Source organism: Thermobia domestica, chromosome 8, assembly GCF_964235325.1.
Source record: "Thermobia domestica chromosome 8, izTheDome1.hap1.1, whole genome shotgun sequence".
Classification (NCBI taxonomy): Eukaryota; Metazoa; Arthropoda; class Insecta; order Zygentoma; family Lepismatidae; genus Thermobia; species Thermobia domestica.
This window is the reverse complement of record NC_137461.1, coordinates 229,396,402-229,416,109: the sequence shown is the minus strand read 5'-3', so window position 1 is coordinate 229,416,109 and position 19,708 is coordinate 229,396,402. Positions and strand designations below refer to the sequence as shown.

The 19,708-nt window shown below is 30.5% G+C and overlaps 1 protein-coding gene and 6 non-coding genes across 7 annotated transcripts in view; all 7 read right to left on the bottom strand.

The window, feature by feature from the left end:
• LOC145692493 (uncharacterized) overlaps positions 1–19,708 on the bottom strand; it is a 154,862-nt gene that overhangs the window by 22,132 nt on the left and 113,022 nt on the right. The gene's annotated exons all lie outside the window — the stretch shown is intronic.
• TRNAG-GCC (transfer RNA glycine (anticodon GCC)) lies at positions 325–395 on the bottom strand. Its single transcript has one exon. It is a non-coding gene; the product is annotated as a tRNA-Gly (tRNA).
• TRNAG-GCC (transfer RNA glycine (anticodon GCC)) lies at positions 3,722–3,792 on the bottom strand. The gene has a single exon. It is a non-coding gene; the product is annotated as a tRNA-Gly (tRNA).
• TRNAG-GCC (transfer RNA glycine (anticodon GCC)) lies at positions 7,119–7,189 on the bottom strand. The gene has a single exon. It is a non-coding gene; the product is annotated as a tRNA-Gly (tRNA).
• On the bottom strand, positions 10,515–10,585 carry TRNAG-GCC (transfer RNA glycine (anticodon GCC)). Its single transcript has one exon. It is a non-coding gene; the product is annotated as a tRNA-Gly (tRNA).
• TRNAG-GCC (transfer RNA glycine (anticodon GCC)) lies at positions 13,911–13,981 on the bottom strand. Its single transcript has one exon. It is a non-coding gene; the product is annotated as a tRNA-Gly (tRNA).
• Positions 17,307–17,377, bottom strand: TRNAG-GCC (transfer RNA glycine (anticodon GCC)). Its single transcript has one exon. It is a non-coding gene; the product is annotated as a tRNA-Gly (tRNA).

The following is a 19,708-nucleotide window of genomic DNA, read 5'->3' as shown; positions in this document are numbered from 1 at the left end:
TTTTTTAAATCATGTCTCGATTAACAAATCTAAGATGAAGTTTCCTTTTAAAACTACACCTTTTGTTAATAATCGTAGCTAACGTTAATTTTCGTAGTGCGTAAACAAATTTTAGTATTGACAGCGAGTTTTCAATTGCTACATTTGCATTTAGAATTTTGTTGCTGATGATTGGTAATCATACAATGTGTTTAATTTTCTCATTCATATCAGGAGACAAATCGATTGTATTTAACTTAGGATAACTTTCGAAAGTCGAAACATTACTTAAACAGATAAAACTGCTCTAGAGATTCTCAAAATCAACCTACTTCAAAATTTCAATGCATCGGCCGGGAATCGAACCCGGGCCGCCCGCGTGGCAGGCGAGCATTCTACCACTGAACCACCGATGCCCATATATACAATTAAGAAACTTTTATCATTCAAATGAATATGTTTTTTAATTAACATATTTATTACGTCGAGAGTGCGAAGTTGATCATCTTCGAACATACTATTTATAACTTGTTATACAACGAACTTCGAATTAGTTCTGTACTTCGTCTTCGATTTTTTTCGTCTAGTAAACCATCGCAATGATTCCAAATTCATACAATTTTTTTTTTAATTTTCAAGTATTTTATGTCTTCGACATTGTGAAGCGGGTAACATTCTCGTTCCTTCAATATGCAGTTCAAGTTAAGTACACGTAAATGTTCCTTCATCTCTGCATTCTACAATTTCAGATGTTCTAACAGTGGATTGTTCGTTTTAGAGATTACACTTTTCTAATACGACAAAATGGACTACGTTCTTGTAGTTTATGCAATAAATGTTGCAGCTTTCTTTATTCCAAAACATAAAAAACTAACCATTAGACCCTTATTTCATGCTATATAGAATTAATAAGAATCTGTAACATCTTTTCATAGAGAAGCTACATTTTCAATTAATATAATATATTTGATAATTCAAATATTGTAGCAGTAGTTTTAGGCATGATTATTTATTTCTGTCTGGTACAGTCAAATTCTTTAATTTGAAAACGAAAAATTATATATTAGAAAATTCACAAACTGGCTCTTACAGTGCAACTATTCACGGAAATTAACAGTGCTCACATTTTCTCAGTTCTTACTAATTTTCAACTCAAGTTTCCAATACGAATAAAAGTATTCCTCCTTGCAGTGCTTAATTATTTAAATATGATGTCCCAACTTAAATTCAAGTGGATTGTTAGCCAGCTCTTATTTTCATGCTTCTCTTTACGGATACGAAGTAAATTCACTTTAGGATTGAGCCGAGAGGAGTAATCTCTCTTGTTCTCAATACTTTCAAAAAGGGTATTATCCTCATTGCCACCAACGTAATGTGACTTCCTTTAGTTCTAATTTTCTCTCTACATGAGACAAAAATACAGTTTCAACTTCAAATATCCAATGAAAAGATTTTCAAATGTAGACCCACCAAAATAATTTTACTATTTGTTCAAATTTTCAACCATAATTTGTTCTTTCATATATTTTAAAAGACACATTTTATATCTTGCTCCAGAGAAAAGATTTTGCTTTTTTTATTCAGAAAAAGATCATTTCCATTCTCTTCAACTCTAGATCAATAGTACGAGGAAAAATAATTGTTTACGTCTTTCAGAACACAATCATAGATTCCGGTATTATTTGAAAACCCAAACGAATGAACACGTGAGTTACTTCACGTTCATTGTGTAGTATATGGTGGTATCTTCCCTAAAAAAATAAGGATTAGAAAATGAATATAGAAGTTGAAACTAAACAAATAATAAAAAAGATTTCAACGCATGTAATTCACCACACAGGCCAAAACTATCAGTAAATTAATAAACTTTCTAAAATGATATATCAAATAGCAAAGGTAATATGAAGTTTGGTATTAAAAATCTACATTTTGTTAATAGTATTAGGTGGCGTGCGTTCCTGTAGAACATTAATTGAGCTTGATATTTAGAGACTGTTTTCGCTTCTTGTCGTGAATGAAAAGTTGATAATGAATACACAAATAAGTAATAAGTTGCTAAACCATGAAATTACAAAAATTGTTTCATACTCGCTCTTCGATGTTTTCGTGTAACAAACTAGCGTAATATTTTCAGAATCGTACATAATCTCTTCATTTTCATGCAGGTTATATCCTCAAAATTTTGTTTCAAATATAATCTTGTTCTCAGAATATGCAGTTCAAGTTAATTAAACCTAACTAGTCGTTCGTTCCTGCATTCCAAAATGATATATGTTCTAACAGCGAAAATTCCTAACTTTACGTACGAGACCTGTCTATTGCGAAGAATCACAAAACGGACTACGTACTAGGAGTTTATCCAATAAATGTTTCAAACTGTTTATTCAAAAGCATATAATAAATAACTAATGGACCCTTACTTCATTCACTCTATATAGAATTAATAAGAATCGGTAACATATTTTCGTAAAGTAGCTTTCTTTCGGGTAATATAATATGTTTGTTAAATCAAATATTGTTGCATATTATTAAGCATGATTAATTATTTGAATTTAGTCCAGTCAAATTCTTTTAATTTTAACACGAAAACTATATATTAAAATATTTTAACACCAAGGTGTCTCAGTGCTAGTATTAACGAGAATTACCGTCGTTCCTTGTATTCCCAGTTGTTACAAACTTTTCAACTCACGTTTCCAATACGAATGAAAGTATTCCTTTTTGCAATGTTTAATATTTATGATACGATACCTGAAATCGAATGTCCTAAACAAAATTCATGTAAATTGTTCTCCAGCTCTTAATTTCCCACTTCTTTTTACGCATAGGACGCAAATGTACTTGACGATCGAACCATAAGAAAGAATCTCTTTTGTATCCGCTACCTCAAACAAGAATATTGTTTCCATTGCAATCAACAGAAATACTATATCCGAATTTCTTTTAATTCGGGTTCGCTGTCTACGTGAGACAATCATTTATTTTCAATTTCAGATGCCGAATCGAAAGAATTACTTCAAATGTAGACCCTACAATTTAATTTGTGCATTCATTCAAATCTTCCAACATAATTTTCTTTTTTATGCATTTTAAATTATATATTTTATATCATGTTCAATAGAAAGGTTCGCTATGCTTGTTCATAAACTACTCCTATTCAACTTTAATTCAATAATGCAAGTAGATATATCTTTTTTCGTCATTAAATATACAGTCTTAAATTCCGGCAATATTGGAAAGCTCAAAGGAATAAACACGCTACTTACTTCTCGTTTATTGTGTAGTATAAGATAGTATATTTACCTGATAGATGTGAATTTCAAAGCAAGTATAACAGTTGAAACGAAGCAAATGATAAAGAGAACTTCAACACAGGCAATCTAACATACAAACTCAAAACAACAATTAATTCATCCAATTTTTTAAATCATGTCTCGATTAACAAATCTAAGATGAAGTTTCCTTTTAAAACTACACCTTTTGTTAATAATCGTAGCTAACGTTAATTTTCGTAGTGCGTAAACAAATTTTAGTATTGACAGCGAGTTTTCAATTGCTACATTTGCATTTAGAATTTTGTTGCTGATGATTGGTAATCATACAATGTGTTTAATTTTCTCATTCATATCAGGAGACAAATCGATTGTATTTAACTTAGGATAACTTTCGAAAGTCGAAACATTACTTAAACAGATAAAACTGCTCTAGAGATTCTCAAAATCAACCTACTTCAAAATTTCAATGCATCGGCCGGGAATCGAACCCGGGCCGCCCGCGTGGCAGGCGAGCATTCTACCACTGAACCACCGATGCCCATATATACAATTAAGAAACTTTTATCATTCAAATGAATATGTTTTTTAATTAACATATTTATTACGTCGAGAGTGCGAAGTTGATCATCTTCGAACATACTATTTATAACTTGTTATACAACGAACTTCGAATTAGTTCTGTACTTCGTCTTCGATTTTTTTCGTCTAGTAAACCATCGCAATGATTCCAAATTCATACAATTTTTTTTTTAATTTTCAAGTATTTTATGTCTTCGACATTGTGAAGCGGGTAACATTCTCGTTCCTTCAATATGCAGTTCAAGTTAAGTACACGTAAATGTTCCTTCATCTCTGCATTCTACAATTTCAGATGTTCTAACAGTGGATTGTTCGTTTTAGAGATTACACTTTTCTAATACGACAAAATGGACTACGTTCTTGTAGTTTATGCAATAAATGTTGCAGCTTTCTTTATTCCAAAACATAAAAAACTAACCATTAGACCCTTATTTCATGCTATATAGAATTAATAAGAATCTGTAACATCTTTTCATAGAGAAGCTACATTTTCAATTAATATAATATATTTGATAATTCAAATATTGTAGCAGTAGTTTTAGGCATGATTATTTATTTCTGTCTGGTACAGTCAAATTCTTTAATTTGAAAACGAAAAATTATATATTAGAAAATTCACAAACTGGCTCTTACAGTGCAACTATTCACGGAAATTAACAGTGCTCACATTTTCTCAGTTCTTACTAATTTTCAACTCAAGTTTCCAATACGAATAAAAGTATTCCTCCTTGCAGTGCTTAATTATTTAAATATGATGTCCCAACTTAAATTCAAGTGGATTGTTAGCCAGCTCTTATTTTCATGCTTCTCTTTACGGATACGAAGTAAATTCACTTTAGGATTGAGCCGAGAGGAGTAATCTCTCTTGTTCTCAATACTTTCAACAAGGATATTATCCTCATTGCCACCAACGTAATGTGACTTCCTTTAGTTCTAATTTTCTCTCTACATGAGACAAAAATACAGTTTCAACTTCAAATATCCAATGAAAAGATTTTCAAATGTAGACCCACCAAAATAATTTTACTATTTGTTCAAATTTTCAACCATAATTTGTTCTTTCATATATTTTAAAAGACACATTTTATATCTTGCTCCAGAGAAAAGATTTTGCTTTTTTTATTCAGAAAAAGATCATTTCCATTCTCTTCAACTCTAGATCAATAGTACGAGGAAAAATAATTGTTTACGTCTTTCAGAACACAATCATAGATTCCGGTATTATTTGAAAACCCAAACGAATGAACACGTGAGTTACTTCACGTTCATTGTGTAGTATATGGTGGTATCTTCCCTAAAAAAATAAGGATTAGAAAATGAATATAGAAGTTGAAACTAAACAAATAATAAAAAAGATTTCAACGCATGTAATTCACCACACAGGCCAAAACTATCAGTAAATTAATAAACTTTCTAAAATGATATATCAAATAGCAAAGGTAATATGAAGTTTGGTATTAAAAATCTACATTTTGTTAATAGTATTAGGTGGCGTGTGTTCCTGTAGAACATTAATTGAGCTTGATATTTAGAGACTGTTTTCGCTTCTTGTCGTGAATGAAAAGTTGATAATGAATACACAAATAAGTAATAAGTTGCTAAACCATGAAATTACAAAAATTGTTTCATACTCGCTCTTCGATGTTTTCGTGTAACAAACTAGCGTAATATTTTCAGAATCGTACATAATCTCTTCATTTTCATGCAGGTTATATCCTCAAAATTTTGTTTCAAATATAATCTTGTTCTCAGAATATGCAGTTCAAGTTAATTAAACCTAACTAGTCGTTCGTTCCTGCATTCCAAAATGATATATGTTCTAACAGCGAAAATTCCTAACTTTACGTACGAGACCTGTCTATTGCGAAGAATCACAAAACAGACTACGTACTAGTAGTTTATCCAATAAATGTTTCAAACTGTTTATTCAAAAGCATATAATAAATAACTAATGGACCCTTACTTGATTCACTCTATATAGAATTAATAAGAATCGGTAACATATTTTCGTAAAGTAGCTTTCTTTCGGGTAATATAATATGTTTGTTAAATCAAATATTGTTGCATATTATTAAGCATGATTAATTATTTGAATTTAGTCCAGTCAAATTCTTTTAATTTTAACACGAAAACTATATATTAAAATATTTTAACACCAAGGTGTCTCAGTGCTAGTATTAACGAGAATTACCGTCATTCCTTGTATTCCCAGTTGTTACAAACTTTTCAACTCACGTTTCCAATACGAATGAAAGTATTCCTTTTTGCAATGTTTAATATTTATGATACGATACCTGAAATCGAATGTCCTAAACAAAATTCATGTAAATTGTTCTCCAGCTCTTAATTTCCCACTTCTTTTTACGCATAGGACGCAAATGTACTTGACGATCGAACCATAAGAAAGAATCTCTTTTGTATCCGCTACCTCAAACAAGAATATTGTTTCCATTGCAATCAACAGAAATACTATATCCGAATTTCTTTTAATTCGGGTTCGCTGTCTACGTGAGACAATCATTTATTTTCAATTTCAGATGCCGAATCGAAAGAATTACTTCAAATGTAGACCCTACAATTTAATTTGTGCATTCATTCAAATCTTCCAACATAATTTTCTTTTTTATGCATTTTAAATTATATATTTTATATCATGTTCAATAGAAAGGTTCGCTATGCTTGTTCATAAACTACTCCTATTCAACTTTAATTCAATAATGCAAGTAGATATATCTTTTTTCGTCATTAAATATACAGTCTTAAATTCCGGCAATATTGGAAAGCTCAAAGGAATAAACACGCTACTTACTTCTCGTTTATTGTGTAGTATAAGATAGTATATTTACCTGATAGATGTGAATTTCAAAGCAAGTATAACAGTTGAAACGAAGCAAATAATAAAGAGAACTTCAACACAGGCAATCTAACATACAAACTCAAAACAACAATTAATTCATCCAATTTTTTAAATCATGTCTCGATTAACAAATCTAAGATGAAGTTTCCTTTTAAAACTACACCTTTTGTTAATAATCGTAGGTAACGTTAATTTTCGTAGTGCGTAAACAAATTTTAGTATTGACAGCGAGTTTTCAATTGCTACATTTGCATTTAGAATTTTGTTGCTGATGATTGGTAATCATACAATGTGTTTAATTTTCTCATTCATATCAGGAGACAAATCGATTGTATTTAACTTAGGATAACTTTCGAAAGTCGAAACATTACTTAAACAGATAAAACTGCTCTAGAGATTCTCAAAATCAACCTACTTCAAAATTTCAATGCATCGGCCGGGAATCGAACCCGGGCCGCCCGCGTGGCAGGCGAGCATTCTACCACTGAACCACCGATGCCCATATATACAATTAAGAAACTTTTATCATTCAAATGAATATGTTTTTTAATTAACATATTTATTACGTCGAGAGTGCGAAGTTGATCATCTTCGAACATACTATTTATAACTTGTTATACAACGAACTTCGAATTAGTTCTGTACTTCGTCTTCGATTTTTTTCGTCTAGTAAACCATCGCAATGATTCCAAATTCATACAAAATTTTTTTAATTTTCAAGTATTTTATGTCTTCGACATTGTGAAGCGGGTAACATTCTCGTTCCTTCAATATGCAGTTCAAGTTAAGTACACGTAAATGTTCCTTCATCTCTGCATTCTACAATTTCAGATGTTCTAACAGTGGATTGTTCGTTTTAGAGATTACACTTTTCTAATACGACAAAATGGACTACGTTCTTGTAGTTTATGCAATAAATGTTGCAGCTTTCTTTATTCCAAAACATAAAAAACTAACCATTAGACCCTTATTTCATGCTATATAGAATTAATAAGAATCTGTAACATCTTTTCATAGAGAAGCTACATTTTCAATTAATATAATATATTTGATAATTCAAATATTGTAGCAGTAGTTTTAGGCATGATTATTTATTTCTGTCTGGTACAGTCAAATTCTTTAATTTGAAAACGAAAAATTATATATTAGAAAATTCACAAACTGGCTCTTACAGTGCAACTATTCACGGAAATTAACAGTGCTCACATTTTCTCAGTTCTTACTAATTTTCAACTCAAGTTTCCAATACGAATAAAAGTATTCCTCCTTGCAGTGCTTAATTATTTAAATATGATGTCCCAACTTAAATTCAAGTGGATTGTTAGCCAGCTCTTATTTTCATGCTTCTCTTTACGGATACGAAGTAAATTCACTTTAGGATTGAGCCGAGAGGAGTAATCTCTCTTGTTCTCAATACTTTCAACAAGGATATTATCCTCATTGCCACCAACGTAATGTGACTTCCTTTAGTTCTAATTTTCTCTCTACATGAGACAAAAATACAGTTTCAACTTCAAATATCCAATGAAAAGATTTTCAAATGTAGACCCACCAAAATAATTTTACTATTTGTTCAAATTTTCAACCATAATTTGTTCTTTCATATATTTTAAAAGACACATTTTATATCTTGCTCCAGAGAAAAGATTTTGCTTTTTTTATTCAGAAAAAGATCATTTCCATTCTCTTCAACTCTAGATCAATAGTACGAGGAAAAATAATTGTTTACGTCTTTCAGAACACAATCATAGATTCCGGTATTATTTGAAAACCCAAACGAATGAACACGTGAGTTACTTCACGTTCATTGTGTAGTATATGGTGGTATCTTCCCTAAAAAAATAAGGATTAGAAAATGAATATAGAAGTTGAAACTAAACAAATAATAAAAAAGATTTCAACGCATGTAATTCACCACACAGGCCAAAACTATCAGTAAATTAATAAACTTTCTAAAATGATATATCAAATAGCAAAGGTAATATGAAGTTTGGTATTAAAAATCTACATTTTGTTAATAGTATTAGGTGGCGTGTGTTCCTGTAGAACATTAATTGAGCTTGATATTTAGAGACTGTTTTCGCTTCTTGTCGTGAATGAAAAGTTGATAATGAATACACAAATAAGTAATAAGTTGCTAAACCATGAAATTACAAAAATTGTTTCATACTCGCTCTTCGATGTTTTCGTGTAACAAACTAGCGTAATATTTTCAGAATCGTACATAATCTCTTCATTTTCATGCAGGTTATATCCTCAAAATTTTGTTTCAAATATAATCTTGTTCTCAGAATATGCAGTTCAAGTTAATTAAACCTAACTAGTCGTTCGTTCCTGCATTCCAAAATGATATATGTTCTAACAGCGAAAATTCCTAACTTTACGTACGAGACCTGTCTATTGCGAAGAATCACAAAACGGACTACGTACTAGTAGTTTATCCAATAAATGTTTCAAACTGTTTATTCAAAAGCATATAATAAATAACTAATGGACCCTTACTTCATTCACTCTATATAGAATTAATAAGAATCGGTAACATATTTTCGTAAAGTAGCTTTCTTTCGGGTAATATAATATGTTTGTTAAATCAAATATTGTTGCATATTATTAAGCATGATTAATTATTTGAATTTAGTCCAGTCAAATTCTTTTAATTTTAACACGAAAACTATATATTAAAATATTTTAACACCAAGGTGTCTCAGTGCTAGTATTAACGAGAATTACCGTCATTCCTTGTTTTCCCAGTTGTTACAAACTTTTCAACTCACGTTTCCAATACGAATGAAAGTATTCCTTTTTGCAATGTTTAATATTTATGATACGATACCTGAAATCGAATGTCCTAAACAAAATTCATGTAAATTGTTCTCCAGCTCTTAATTTCCCACTTCTTTTTACGCATAGGACGCAAATTTACTTGACGATCGAACCATAAGAAAGAATCTCTTTTGTATCCGCTACCTCAAACAAGAATATTGTTTCCATTGCAATCAACAGAAATACTATATCCGAATTTCTTTTAATTCGGGTTCGCTGTCTACGTGAGACAATCATTTATTTTCAATTTCAGATGCCGAATCGAAAGAATTACTTCAAATGTAGACCCTACAATTTAATTTGTGCATTCATTCAAATCTTCCAACATAATTTTCTTTTTTATGCATTTTAAATTATATATTTTATATCATGTTCAATAGAAAGGTTCGCTATGCTTGTTCATAAACTACTCCTATTCAACTTTAATTCAATAATGCAAGTAGATATATCTTTTTTCGTCATTAAATATACAGTCTTAAATTCCGGCAATATTGGAAAGCTCAAAGGAATAAACACGCTACTTACTTCTCGTTTATTGTGTAGTATAAGATAGTATATTTGCCTGATAGATGTGAATTTCAAAGCAAGTATAACAGTTGAAACGAAGCAAATAATAAAGAGAACTTCAACACAGGCAATCTAACATACAAACTCAAAACAACAATTAATTCATCCAATTTTTTAAATCATGTCTCGATTAACAAATCTAAGATGAAGTTTCCTTTTAAAACTACACCTTTTGTTAATAATCGTAGGTAACGTTAATTTTCGTAGTGCGTAAACAAATTTTAGTATTGACAGCGAGTTTTCAATTGCTACATTTGCATTTAGAATTTTGTTGCTGATGATTGGTAATCATACAATGTGTTTAATTTTCTCATTCATATCAGGAGAAAAATCGATTGTGTTTAACTTGCGATAACTTTCGAAAGTCGAAACATTACTTAAACAGATAAAACTGCTCTAGAGATTCTCAAAATCAACCTACTTCAAAATTTCAATGCATCGGCCGGGAATCGAACCCGGGCCGCCCGCGTGGCAGGCGAGCATTCTACCACTGAACCACCGATGCCCATATATACAATTAAGAAACTTTTATCATTCAAATGAATATGTTTTTTAATTAACATATTTATTACGTCGAGAGTGCGAAGTTGATCATCTTCGAACATACTATTTATAACTTGTTATACAACGAACTTCGAATTAGTTCTGTACTTCGTCTTCGATTTTTTTCGTCTAGTAAACCATCGCAATGATTCCAAATTCATACAAATTTTTTTTAATTTTCAAGTATTTTATGTCTTCGACATTGTGAAGCGGGTAACATTCTCGTTCCTTCAATATGCAGTTCAAGTTAAGTACACGTAAATGTTCCTTCATCTCTGCATTCTACAATTTCAGATGTTCTAACAGTGGATTGTTCGTTTTAGAGATTACACTTTTCTAATACGACAAAATGGACTACGTTCTTGTAGTTTATGCAATAAATGTTGCAGCTTTCTTTATTCCAAAACATAAAAAACTAACCATTAGACCCTTATTTCATGCTATATAGAATTAATAAGAATCTGTAACATCTTTTCATAGAGAAGCTACATTTTCAATTAATATAATATATTTGATAATTCAAATATTGTAGCAGTAGTTTTAGGCATGATTATTTATTTCTGTCTGGTACAGTCAAATTCTTTAATTTGAAAACGAAAAATTATATATTAGAAAATTCACAAACTGGCTCTTACAGTGCAACTATTCACGGAAATTAACAGTGCTCACATTTTCTCAGTTCTTACTAATTTTCAACTCAAGTTTCCAATACGAATAAAAGTATTCCTCCTTGCAGTGCTTAATTATTTAAATATGATGTCCCAACTTAAATTCAAGTGGATTGTTAGCCAGCTCTTATTTTCATGCTTCTCTTTACGGATACGAAGTAAATTCACTTTAGGATTGAGCCGAGAGGAGTAATCTCTCTTGTTCTCAATACTTTCAACAAGGATATTATCCTCATTGCCACCAACGTAATGTGACTTCCTTTAGTTCTAATTTTCTCTCTACATGAGACAAAAATACAGTTTCAACTTCAAATATCCAATGAAAAGATTTTCAAATGTAGACCCACCAAAATAATTTTACTATTTGTTCAAATTTTCAACCATAATTTGTTCTTTCATATATTTTAAAAGACACATTTTATATCTTGCTCCAGAGAAAAGATTTTGCTTTTTTTATTCAGAAAAAGATCATTTCCATTCTCTTCAACTCTAGATCAATAGTACGAGGAAAAATAATTGTTTACGTCTTTCAGAACACAATCATAGATTCCGGTATTATTTGAAAACCCAAACGAATGAACACGTGAGTTACTTCACGTTCATTGTGTAGTATATGGTGGTATCTTCCCTAAAAAAATAAGGATTAGAAAATGAATATAGAAGTTGAAACTAAACAAATAATAAAAAAGATTTCAACGCATGTAATTCACCACACAGGCCAAAACTATCAGTAAATTAATAAACTTTCTAAAATGATATATCAAATAGCAAAGGTAATATGAAGTTTGGTATTAAAAATCTACATTTTGTTAATAGTATTAGGTGGCGTGTGTTCCTGTAGAACATTAATTGAGCTTGATATTTAGAGACTGTTTTCGCTTCTTGTCGTGAATGAAAAGTTGATAATGAATACACAAATAAGTAATAAGTTGCTAAACCATGAAATTACAAAAATTGTTTCATACTCGCTCTTCGATGTTTTCGTGTAACAAACTAGCGTAATATTTTCAGAATCGTACATAATCTCTTCATTTTCATGCAGGTTATATCCTCAAAATTTTGTTTCAAATATAATCTTGTTCTCAGAATATGCAGTTCAAGTTAATTAAACCTAACTAGTCGTTCGTTCCTGCATTCCAAAATGATATATGTTCTAACAGCGAAAATTCCTAACTTTACGTACGAGACCTGTCTATTGCGAAGAATCACAAAACGGACTACGTACTAGTAGTTTATCCAATAAATGTTTCAAACTGTTTATTCAAAAGCATATAATAAATAACTAATGGACCCTTACTTCATTCACTCTATATAGAATTAATAAGAATCGGTAACATATTTTCGTAAAGTAGCTTTCTTTCGGGTAATATAATATGTTTGTTAAATCAAATATTGTTGCATATTATTAAGCATGATTAATTATTTGAATTTAGTCCAGTCAAATTCTTTTAATTTTAACACGAAAACTATATATTAAAATATTTTAACACCAAGGTGTCTCAGTGCTAGTATTAACGAGAATTACCGTCGTTCCTTGTATTCCCAGTTGTTACAAACTTTTCAACTCACGTTTCCAATACGAATGAAAGTATTCCTTTTTGCAATGTTTAATATTTATGATACGATACCTGAAATCGAATGTCCTAAACAAAATTCATGTAAATTGTTCTCCAGCTCTTAATTTCCCACTTCTTTTTACGCATAGGACGCAAATTTACTTGACGATCGAACCATAAGAAAGAATCTCTTTTGTATCCGCTACCTCAAACAAGAATATTGTTTCCATTGCAATCAACAGAAATACTATATCCGAATTTCTTTTAATTCGGGTTCGCTGTCTACGTGAGACAATCATTTATTTTCAATTTCAGATGCCGAATCGAAAGAATTACTTCAAATGTAGACCCTACAATTTAATTTGTGCATTCATTCAAATCTTCCAACATAATTTTCTTTTTTATGCATTTTAAATTATATATTTTATATCATGTTCAATAGAAAGGTTCGCTATGCTTGTTCATAAACTACTCCTATTCAACTTTAATTCAATAATGCAAGTAGATATATCTTTTTTCGTCATTAAATATACAGTCTTAAATTCCGGCAATATTGGAAAGCTCAAAGGAATGAACACGCTACTTACTTCTCGTTTATTGTGTAGTATAAGATAGTATATTTACCTGATAGATGTGAATTTCAAAGCAAGTATAACAGTTGAAACGAAGCAAATAATAAAGAGAACTTCAACACAGGCAATCTAACATACAAACTCAAAACAACAATTAATTCATCCAATTTTTTAAATCATGTCTCGATTAACAAATCTAAGATGAAGTTTCCTTTTAAAACTACACCTTTTGTTAATAATCGTAGGTAACGTTAATTTTCGTAGTGCGTAAACAAATTTTAGTATTGACAGCGAGTTTTCAATTGCTACATTTGCATTTAGAATTTTGTTGCTGATGATTGGTAATCATACAATGTGTTTAATTTTCTCATTCATATCAGGAGAAAAATCGATTGTGTTTAACTTGCGATAACTTTCGAAAGTCGAAACATTACTTAAACAGATAAAACTGCTCTAGAGATTCTCAAAATCAACCTACTTCAAAATTTCAATGCATCGGCCGGGAATCGAACCCGGGCCGCCCGCGTGGCAGGCGAGCATTCTACCACTGAACCACCGATGCCCATATATACAATTAAGAAACTTTTATCATTCAAATGAATATGTTTTTTAATTAACATATTTATTACGTCGAGAGTGCGAAGTTGATCATCTTCGAACATACTATTTATAACTTGTTATACAACGAACTTCGAATTAGTTCTGTACTTCGTCTTCGATTTTTTTCGTCTAGTAAACCATCGCAATGATTCCAAATTCATACAAATTTTTTTTAATTTTCAAGTATTTTATGTCTTCGACATTGTGAAGCGGGTAACATTCTCGTTCCTTCAATATGCAGTTCAAGTTAAGTACACGTAAATGTTCCTTCATCTCTGCATTCTACAATTTCAGATGTTCTAACAGTGGATTGTTCGTTTTAGAGATTACACTTTTCTAATACGACAAAATGGACTACGTTCTTGTAGTTTATGCAATAAATGTTGCAGCTTTCTTTATTCCAAAACATAAAAAACTAACCATTAGACCCTTATTTCATGCTATATAGAATTAATAAGAATCTGTAACATCTTTTCATAGAGAAGCTACATTTTCAATTAATATAATATATTTGATAATTCAAATATTGTAGCAGTAGTTTTAGGCATGATTATTTATTTCTGTCTGGTACAGTCAAATTCTTTAATTTGAAAACGAAAAATTATATATTAGAAAATTCACAAACTGGCTCTTACAGTGCAACTATTCACGGAAATTAACAGTGCTCACATTTTCTCAGTTCTTACTAATTTTCAACTCAAGTTTCCAATACGAATAAAAGTATTCCTCCTTGCAGTGCTTAATTATTTAAATATGATGTCCCAACTTAAATTCAAGTGGATTGTTAGCCAGCTCTTATTTTCATGCTTCTCTTTACGGATACGAAGTAAATTCACTTTAGGATTGAGCCGAGAGGAGTAATCTCTCTTGTTCTCAATACTTTCAACAAGGATATTATCCTCATTGCCACCAACGTAATGTGACTTCCTTTAGTTCTAATTTTCTCTCTACATGAGACAAAAATACAGTTTCAACTTCAAATATCCAATGAAAAGATTTTCAAATGTAGACCCACCAAAATAATTTTACTATTTGTTCAAATTTTCAACCATAATTTGTTCTTTCATATATTTTAAAAGACACATTTTATATCTTGCTCCAGAGAAAAGATTTTGCTTTTTTTATTCAGAAAAAGATCATTTCCATTCTCTTCAACTCTAGATCAATAGTACGAGGAAAAATAATTGTTTACGTCTTTCAGAACACAATCATAGATTCCGGTATTATTTGAAAACCCAAACGAATGAACACGTGAGTTACTTCACGTTCATTGTGTAGTATATGGTGGTATCTTCCCTAAAAAAATAAGGATTAGAAAATGAATATAGAAGTTGAAACTAAACAAATAATAAAAAAGATTTCAACGCATGTAATTCACCACACAGGCCAAAACTATCAGTAAATTAATAAACTTTCTAAAATGATATATCAAATAGCAAAGGTAATATGAAGTTTGGTATTAAAAATCTACATTTTGTTAATAGTATTAGGTGGCGTGTGTTCCTGTAGAACATTAATTGAGCTTGATATTTAGAGACTGTTTTCGCTTCTTGTCGTGAATGAAAAGTTGATAATGAATACACAAATAAGTAATAAGTTGCTAAACCATGAAATTACAAAAATTGTTTCATACTCGCTCTTCGATGTTTTCGTGTAACAAACTAGCGTAATATTTTCAGAATCGTACATAATCTCTTCATTTTCATGCAGGTTATATCCTCAAAATTTTGTTTCAAATATAATCTTGTTCTCAGAATATGCAGTTCAAGTTAATTAAACCTAACTAGTCGTTCGTTCCTGCATTCCAAAATGATATATGTTCTAACAGCGAAAATTCCTAACTTTACGTACGAGACCTGTCTATTGCGAAGAATCACAAAACGGACTACGTACTAGTAGTTTATCCAATAAATGTTTCAAACTGTTTATTCAAAAGCATATAATAAATAACTAATGGACCCTTACTTCATTCACTCTATATAGAATTAATAAGAATCAGTAACATATTTTCGTAAAGTAGCTTTCTTTCGGGTAATATAATATGTTTGTTAAATCAAATATTGTTGCATATTATTAAGCATGATTAATTATTTGAATTTAGTCCAGTCAAATTCTTTTAATTTTAACACGAAAACTATATATTAAAATATTTTAACACCAAGGTGTCTCAGTGCTAGTATTAACGAGAATTACCGTCGTTCCTTGTATTCCCAGTTGTTACAAACTTTTCAACTCACGTTTCCAATACGAATGAAAGTATTCCTTTTTGCAATGTTTAATATTTATGATACGATACCTGAAATCGAATGTCCTAAACAAAATTCATGTAAATTGTTCTCCAGCTCTTAATTTCCCACTTCTTTTTACGCATAGGACGCAAATTTACTTGACGATCGAACCATAAGAAAGAATCTCTTTTGTATCCGCTACCTCAAACAAGAATATTGTTTCCATTGCAATCAACAGAAATACTATATCCGAATTTCTTTTAATTCGGGTTCGCTGTCTACGTGAGACAATCATTTATTTTCAATTTCAGATGCCGAATCGAAAGAATTACTTCAAATGTAGACCCTACAATTTAATTTGTGCATTCATTCAAATCTTCCAACATAATTTTCTTTTTTATGCATTTTAAATTATATATTTTATATCATGTTCAATAGAAAGGTTCGCTATGCTTGTTCATAAACTACTCCTATTCAACTTTAATTCAATAATGCAAGTAGATATATCTTTTTTCGTCATTAAATATACAGTCTTAAATTCCGGCAATATTGGAAAGCTCAAAGGAATGAACACGCTACTTACTTCTCGTTTATTGTGTAGTATAAGATAGTATATTTACCTGATAGATGTGAATTTCAAAGCAAGTATAACAGTTGAAACGAAGCAAATAATAAAGAGAACTTCAACACAGGCAATCTAACATACAAACTCAAAACAACAATTAATTCATCCAATTTTTTAAATCATGTCTCGATTAACAAATCTAAGATGAAGTTTCCTTTTAAAACTACACCTTTTGTTAATAATCGTAGGTAACGTTAATTTTCGTAGTGCGTAAACAAATTTTAGTATTGACAGCGAGTTTTCAATTGCTACATTTGCATTTAGAATTTTGTTGCTGATGATTGGTAATCATACAATGTGTTTAATTTTCTCATTCATATCAGGAGAAAAATCGATTGTGTTTAACTTGCGATAACTTTCGAAAGTCGAAACATTACTTAAACAGATAAAACTGCTCTAGAGATTCTCAAAATCAACCTACTTCAAAATTTCAATGCATCGGCCGGGAATCGAACCCGGGCCGCCCGCGTGGCAGGCGAGCATTCTACCACTGAACCACCGATGCCCATATATACAATTAAGAAACTTTTATCATTCAAATGAATATGTTTTTTAATTAACATATTTATTACGTCGAGAGTGCGAAGTTGATCATCTTCGAACATACTATTTATAACTTGTTATACAACGAACTTCGAATTAGTTCTGTACTTCGTCTTCGATTTTTTTCGTCTAGTAAACCATCGCAATGATTCCAAATTCATACAAAATTTTTTTAATTTTCAAGTATTTTATGTCTTCGACATTGTGAAGCGGGTAACATTCTCGTTCCTTCAATATGCAGTTCAAGTTAAGTACACGTAAATGTTCCTTCATCTCTGCATTCTACAATTTCAGATGTTCTAACAGTGGATTGTTCGTTTTAGAGATTACACTTTTCTAATACGACAAAATGGACTACGTTCTTGTAGTTTATGCAATAAATGTTGCAGCTTTCTTTATTCCAAAACATAAAAAACTAACCATTAGACCCTTATTTCATGCTATATAGAATTAATAAGAATCTGTAACATCTTTTCATAGAGAAGCTACATTTTCAATTAATATAATATATTTGATAATTCAAATATTGTAGCAGTAGTTTTAGGCATGATTATTTATTTCTGTCTGGTACAGTCAAATTCTTTAATTTGAAAACGAAAAATTATATATTAGAAAATTCACAAACTGGCTCTTACAGTGCAACTATTCACGGAAATTAACAGTGCTCACATTTTCTCAGTTCTTACTAATTTTCAACTCAAGTTTCCAATACGAATAAAAGTATTCCTCCTTGCAGTGCTTAATTATTTAAATATGATGTCCCAACTTAAATTCAAGTGGATTGTTAGCCAGCTCTTATTTTCATGCTTCTCTTTACGGATACGAAGTAAATTCACTTTAGGATTGAGCCGAGAGGAGTAATCTCTCTTGTTCTCAATACTTTCAAAAAGGGTATTATCCTCATTGCCACCAACGTAATGTGACTTCCTTTAGTTCTAATTTTCTCTCTACATGAGACAAAAATACAGTTTCAACTTCAAATATCCAATGAAAAGATTTTCAAATGTAGACCCACCAAAATAATTTTACTATTTGTTCAAATTTTCAACCATAATTTGTTCTTTCATATATTTTAAAAGACACATTTTATATCTTGCTCCAGAGAAAAGATTTTGCTTTTTTTATTCAGAAAAAGATCATTTCCATTCTCTTCAACTCTAGATCAATAGTACGAGGAAAAATAATTGTTTACGTCTTTCAGAACACAATCATAGATTCCGGTATTATTTGAAAACCCAAACGAATGAACACGTGAGTTACTTCACGTTCATTGTGTAGTATATGGTGGTATCTTCCCTAAAAAAATAAGGATTAGAAAATGAATATAGAAGTTGAAACTAAACAAATAATAAAAAAGATTTCAACGCATGTAATTCACCACACAGGCCAAAACTATCAGTAAATTAATAAACTTTCTAAAATGATATATCAAATAGCAAAGGTAATATGAAGTTTGGTATTAAAAATCTACATTTTGTTAATAGTATTAGGTGGCGTGTGTTCCTGTAGAACATTAATTGAGCTTGATATTTAGAGACTGTTTTCGCTTCTTGTCGTGAATGAAAAGTTGATAATGAATACACAAATAAGTAATAAGTTGCTAAACCATGAAATTACAAAAATTGTTTCATACTCGCTCTTCGATGTTTTCGTGTAACAAACTAGCGTAATATTTTCAGAATCGTACATAATCTCTTCATTTTCATGCAGGTTATATCCTCAAAATTTTGTTTCAAATATAATCTTGTTCTCAGAATATGCAGTTCAAGTTAATTAAACCTAACTAGTCGTTCGTTCCTGCATTCCAAAATGATATATGTTCTAACAGCGAAAATTCCTAACTTTACGTACGAGACCTGTCTATTGCGAAGAATCACAAAACGGACTACGTACTAGGAGTTTATCCAATAAATGTTTCAAACTGTTTATTCAAAAGCATATAATAAATAACTAATGGACCCTTACTTGATTCACTCTATATAGAATTAATAAGAATCGGTAACATATTTTCGTAAAGTAGCTTTCTTTCGGGTAATATAATATGTTTGTTAAATCAAATATTGTTGCATATTATTAAGCATGATTAATTATTTGAATTTAGTCCAGTCAAATTCTTTTAATTTTAACACGAAAACTATATATTAAAATATTTTAACACCAAGGTGTCTCAGTGCTAGTATTAACGAGAATTACCGTCGTTCCTTGTATTCCCAGTTGTTACAAACTTTTCAACTCACGTTTCCAATACGAATGAAAGTATTCCTTTTTGCAATGTTTAATATTTATGATACGA